This window comes from Phoenix dactylifera, chromosome 8, assembly GCF_051530095.1.
Source record: "Phoenix dactylifera cultivar Ajwa chromosome 8, Ajwa_hap1_PhDact_Kaust_v1.1, whole genome shotgun sequence".
NCBI classification, from domain to species: domain Eukaryota; kingdom Viridiplantae; phylum Streptophyta; class Magnoliopsida; order Arecales; family Arecaceae; genus Phoenix; species Phoenix dactylifera.
In genome coordinates this window covers 15,464,994-15,471,136 of record NC_143197.1, presented here as the reverse complement: position 1 = coordinate 15,471,136, position 6,143 = coordinate 15,464,994, and positions in this window count along the sequence as shown.

The window sequence follows — 6,143 nt, the reverse complement described above, 5'->3', positions numbered from 1 at the left end:
TAGTGGAGGTAGTGAACAACCAGATGTTGATATGAAGTTATGGATGAAAGCCATTGCTGATCAACTTACTAAGCTTGGTGCACGAATGGATGATTTGGAATCACCAAGCAGAATCAAACCTTTGAGGGGGCGGATGTTTGAAGATGATGAAGAAGATTTAGATTATGAATCTAACTCTAGAAGGGGGAAGAAGGCCGATGATTCAAAAGATAATAATCTGGGCAGCATCAAGATGAAGATTCCTATCTTTCAAGAAAAGAATGATCCCGAACTTTACTTGGAATGGGAGAGAAAAGTTGAACATGTGTTTGATTGTCACAACTATTCAAATGAGAAAAAGGTGAAATTGGCAGCAGTTGAGTTCACAGATTATGCAAGCATATGGTGGGATCAATTGATGATTAGTCGGCGAAGGATTGGAGAAAGGCCAATTCGGTCATGGGAAGAAATGAAATTGGTGATGCGCAAGAGATTCGTACCTCGCCACTACTATAGAGATTTACATAGAAAGTTACAAGGGCTGGTTCAAGGCTCCATGAGTGTGGAAGACTATTACAAAGAAATGGAGATGGCAATGATTAAAGCTAATATAGAGGATGATCATGAATGAATTAAAGTGTTGGCAAGCTTTGCTATGCTCTCTTGTGTTCTTGGATTAGAATACAAAATTCTGACTTATCAAAGGGAGTGATCAACCTTTGTGGCGTCTTCAAGGATTAGGGTTTTAAGGACTTAGTTGCCTTAGAGTTCTAATCTGATCTCCTACAACTTGTTTTCTAGCGATCTCGGGGCAAGTATAGCAAATTGATTCAAGGGTTCCTAGGGCAGGTCTCCTGGTGGGTTCTTGTCATTTGGTATTGAGAGGCTACCATGGCAAGATTTATTGGAGGCTTAAACAAAGAGGTTGCTGATGTAGTTGAATTGCAACACTATGTGGAGATGGAGGAGCTGTTGCACAAGGCCATCAAAATAGAAAAGCAAATCAAGTCCAAAGAATCCAAATCGGGTTTGGCTTCTAGTTCCACATGGAAGTCTAATTGGAAGGATAACAAATCTGCCTCAAAAACAAAAGAAGATGCAAAGCCAAAGGATTCGGTTGCTATTTCAAAAGGTAAAACCGAAACTAATACTTCTTCTAAATCACGAAATGTTAAGTGTTTTAGGTGCCAAGGATTTGGGCATATTGCTTCCCAATGCCCAAACAAGAGGATTATGATTATGTTGGAGAATGGTGACATTGAAAGTGCTAGTTCAAGTGAGGATGAGATGCCACCCTTAGAAAATTATAGTGATATTGACATTGAAGAACCTGTACATGGAGATATGTTGGTGACAAGAAGAGCACTAAGCATCCAGCCTAAGGATGATGGTGATAAGGAGCAACGTGAACATATTTTCCATACTGGATGTCATGTGAAGGGAAAGGTATGTACCATGATTATTGATAGTGGAAGCTGCACTAATGTTGCTAGTACTTTGTTAGTAGATAAGCTGGAGTTACCCACCATGAAGCATCCTAATCCATACAAGTTGCAATGGTTAAATGAATGTGGAGAAGTGAGGGTAAACAAGCAAGTGCTCGTTTCATTTTCAATTGGCAAATACACATATGAGATTCTTTTTCTTGGATGACCATGGCAGTTTGATAGGAAGGTTACACACAATGGATACAAAAACCATTATTCTTTTGTGATGAACAACCGCACTATAGTCCTAACCCCTCTCAAACCTTTGCAAGCTTATGAAGATCAGATTCGGATAGCGAGAGAGTGTAAAAAGAGAGAAGGTGAGTCCGAGAGGAAAAATGCAAATGAAAGGAGTGAGATTGAGAGCAGAGAGAAAAGTATTCAAAAAAAAAAAGAAAAGTAAAAAAATGAGTGTGTTTGCTGGAAAAAAATGAGGTTAAGAGTGTTATGTTCTCAAGACAGCAACTACTTGTACTTATGTACAAGGATGTTTATCTTTCTACTAACGACCTTAACCCCTCCTTGCCTAGTGTTGTTGTGACTTTATTGCAGGAATTTGAGGACGTATTTCCAAAAGAGATTCCTAATGGACTACCACCCTTAAGAGGCATTGAGCATCAAATAGACTTCTTGCCCGGTTCTACCATTCCAAACAGACCTGCATATAGAGCTAATCCCGAAGAAACAAAGGAAATCCAAAGGCAAGTGGATGAGCTGGTGCAAAAGGAAATTGTCAGAGAAAGTCAACTTTCTATAGGTGCTTCATCAGAAATTTCAGCAGCATCATGGCCCCAATCACCAACTGCATGAAGGCTGGTTTGTTTCATTGGTCACCTGTAGCTACCAAGGCATTTGAAGAGATCAAGGAAAGATTGACTCAAGCCCCTATTCTTCGTCTTCCCAACTTTGATCAGCCCTTCGAGGTCGCACGCATGTGATGCCTCCCACATCGGCATTGGGGGTGTTCTAAGTCAAGAAGGACATCCAGTTGCATTTTTCAGCGAGAAACTCAATGACGCCAAAAAGAGGTACCATATTTATGACATTGAGTTTTATGCTGTTATTCAAACTCCAAGCATTGGAAGCACTATCTTCTTCGTCGAGAGTTTGTCCTCGACACCAACCATGATTCGCTGAAATACATTAATTCACAAGAGAAGCTCAACGCAAGACATGCACGATGGGTTGATGTGCTGCATATATTTTCTTTTGTACTGAAACATCAATCCGGTGTGGAGAATCCTGCGGCCGATGCATTAAGCCGAAAAGCCCATCTTCTAACCCATTTGAATGCAGAGGTTATGGGGTTTGAAGAGCTCAAAATGTTGTATGATTCAAATCCATATTTTCAGACTATCTTCTCAGAATTTTCTGCAGAAAATTGGTAGCAGCGGCAGCACTTAGATTATTCGCTACATGACAGTTATTTGTTTTGAGGCACAAGGCTTTGTGTCCCTAAAACCTTTCTTCGCGATCACATCATCAGAGAGATCCATGGAGGAGGGCTTGCTGGTCACTTTGGACGTGACAAAACAATTGCCATGGTGGAGGACCGCTTCTTCTGGCGACCCTATGCAAGGATGTCGCCTGCGTCATCAAACTTTATCGTACCTGTCAGTTGGCCAAAGGATCGAAAACCAACGCCAGCTCTACTCTCCTCTGCCCCTTCCGAGTTCTCCATGGGTGGATCTTAGCATGGACTTCGTGTTAGGGCTTCCAATGACAATATGCGGCCATGACTCTATCTTTGTTATTGTCGATAGGTTTTCCAAGATGGCGCACTTTGTGCCTTGTTCGAAAACCTATGATGCATCTTGAGTGGCTGCTTTATTCTTGAGGGAGGTAGTTTGTTTGCATGGGCTACCCAAGACAATAGTTTTAGATCGTGATGTCAAGTTTGTCATTACTTTTGAAAGACATTGCGGGAAAAGCTTGGCACATGTCTCTCCTATTCCAGTACTGACCACCCTCAAACCGAAGTGGTGAATCGAAGCCTTGAAAATCTACTTCACTGCTTGGTTCGTGATCATGTGACATCATGGGATCTGATTTTGCCAAACGCCGAATTTGCCTACAATAGCTCCATCAATCGAACCATTGGCTTGTCTCATTTTGAAGTCGAGAGGAAGAAATACAGGGAAAGAGAACTTTTTCGAATAACCACTCAACTGATTACAATAAGCTCTCCTGGTCTCTCGAGCTCTATCCGATACCAACCCCTCCCCTTTGAGGGTCCTCTTATAGAGGAGGAGCAACCTCCAAGTACAAGTCCCTCACGAACTCCACTTCCCATGTACAAAATAAGGATGAATCCTAAATAAGATAGGAAAACCTCCATTCCCACAGGATTCTGTGCAATCAGATGAAACGGCCAAGTTCGTGCCCCAACCGAACTCAGATTACCACGAAACTGGATTAGTTAGATTTTGGACGAAAAATCATTCCAGATGACACCTATCCCACTTTGAACGGACTTCTGTAGAGTTTCCGAAATGCCCCTCAACTTGAGAACGCGTGAAAACAACGTTACATCCACGTTTTCTAACCATACGTCTTTCAGTTATGAAAATGTGTTAAAACGTTTCTCCATCAGTGGCACACATTTTCATGTATCCCAATTTTTCAGATTCAATCCATGTTCGAGATAAGCCCACAACACTGAATCAGCCTCGTTGCAGCAGCTTTCCTCCTAATGATGAACCACCATGTATTCTTGCCAATACACGCCTTGGAGCACGCGCCCACGGCCCCATGCTCTTGGGTATTCCTCCTAGATCTTGCACACGTTTCCCTAGGTGATCCTAGGGCCCAGATTTGGTCTCCAAGTTGTTCAAATCTCCAGAGAGCACGGTCAGACCTTGAACCCATCCAGTGACCCGATCTGGTTTATACCTTGATCCGCGTCCGGTCCAGCCCCGATTCGAGGAGTCGTGACACTGGGTTTCTGTCTTTCTATGGGGAGTCGGCTCGTAACAGACTGGAGTCGACTCGCATATTGGCACGTTTTTCACTTCGCAAGACGACTCGTGCTCAACTGGAGACGTCTCGCTTATTGGCATGTTTGATACAGTCTTCTGTTCTATAGTGGGAGTCGACTCATCTCAGTCATGAGTCGACTCGAGGATGTGCCTGTTCATTTTCTAAGTGCCAGAGACGTCTCATCCACAGTGAGAGATGTCTCGTGGACTATTCAATGGCAGCTAATGTTCATTTTAAGTGTTCAACTTATCTTAATTCCTTTGAACCTTTTTCTAATGAATTCTTCTTAAGTTTTTTTGTAATTTCTCCTAAAACACTCATTTAAGAACATTAGTACAATAAGAAATATACTCAAGTGTTTTGGGCTCATCAAAATTAAATAGAGGATCAAACACAATTGATCAACAATCTCTTCCTTTTTGATGATGACAAAATACTGAGTATATGCAAGTAAATTTGCACATACAAAGTAGTAGTTCAGAATTCATAGATGACAAAACAAAATCAGATAGAAATGTTCATAATTAAAATTTATGCATTTGATTTATGAAAGGTGTACTCAATAAGCTTTTATTCTTTAAACTCCCGCTTTCATTTGGAATTGTATAACATTTCTTTTCTTCAATTGTTTTGCTTTTACTTTGTTATGTTCTTTTCTTTAGAAATTTTCAAGTACGTCTTGTTTGCTTTTACTTTGCTATATTCTTTATTCTTCTCCCCCTTTTTGTCATTAGCAAAAAGTAAGTTATTGAGCAGTCAGGGAGTAATTTTCATTCCAAATCAATATACACAATAATTGCATAGAAAATAGAAATGTTTTCATTTCATTTCATCAAAAAGTTGATTGCATTTGTGATATAAGAGTGAGTACAAAAGTGAGTATCGAAGTACAAAAGGAGTACACAAGTGAGTACATTATATACAAAATCATATAGAGAAAGATACATCAAAAACAATGCTCAGAATGTCAAGCAGATCTAGATGTGGAGGGTCGTGCCGATGATTGAGTAGCTATGCTATGCCGCTCATCCATCCTCCTGATCACGCGCTCCAGGGAGGCTACTATGTCCAGATAGTGTCGTCCTTAAAACCGGTAGAAGTCGTTCAAGGACGCCTAGAGATAGGTGGCGGTCATCTCTATCCTCGCCTTGAGTGAGGCAGCCTCTCAAGCGAAGGATGATATGTCTGCTAGGCCCGAGACCTCCACCACTGAAAGCTGCTCTGCTATCATCGCCAGCCACCAGGGGTCGAAGCTGTCGAGCCAGACTGCGCTCCAAGATCAGCAGTCAGACGGAGAGGTCGTCGATCGAGGAGCTCAATCTAGATATCTCCTTGCGACTCACTCCACTTGATTGGCCTTGAGAGGCTAACTCATCGGCCAGTGCAGAGGCTATCCTCTGCACCTGGTCGTCGGTCAGGACAGGTGGAGTGGGCTGAACAGTAGAAGATGGAGCTGGTATAGAGAAGGGTAGTGAGGATGGCTCTGCGGGGATATAGTGGGTGCATGGGTAGGAGGAGAAGAAGGTGGGGCTCTAGTGGGTGAGGTCTCCTCTCCATGGTCAGACTTCTTGACCCGCTAACCATCTACCTTATGAAAGCCCATTCTAAGTAAGTTTTTGTCACTGTAGTAGTCGGTGCGCCTAAGATATCTAGGTGGTTCTTCTTCAGAAATGGGTACACCGAACTCTCTAAAAATCA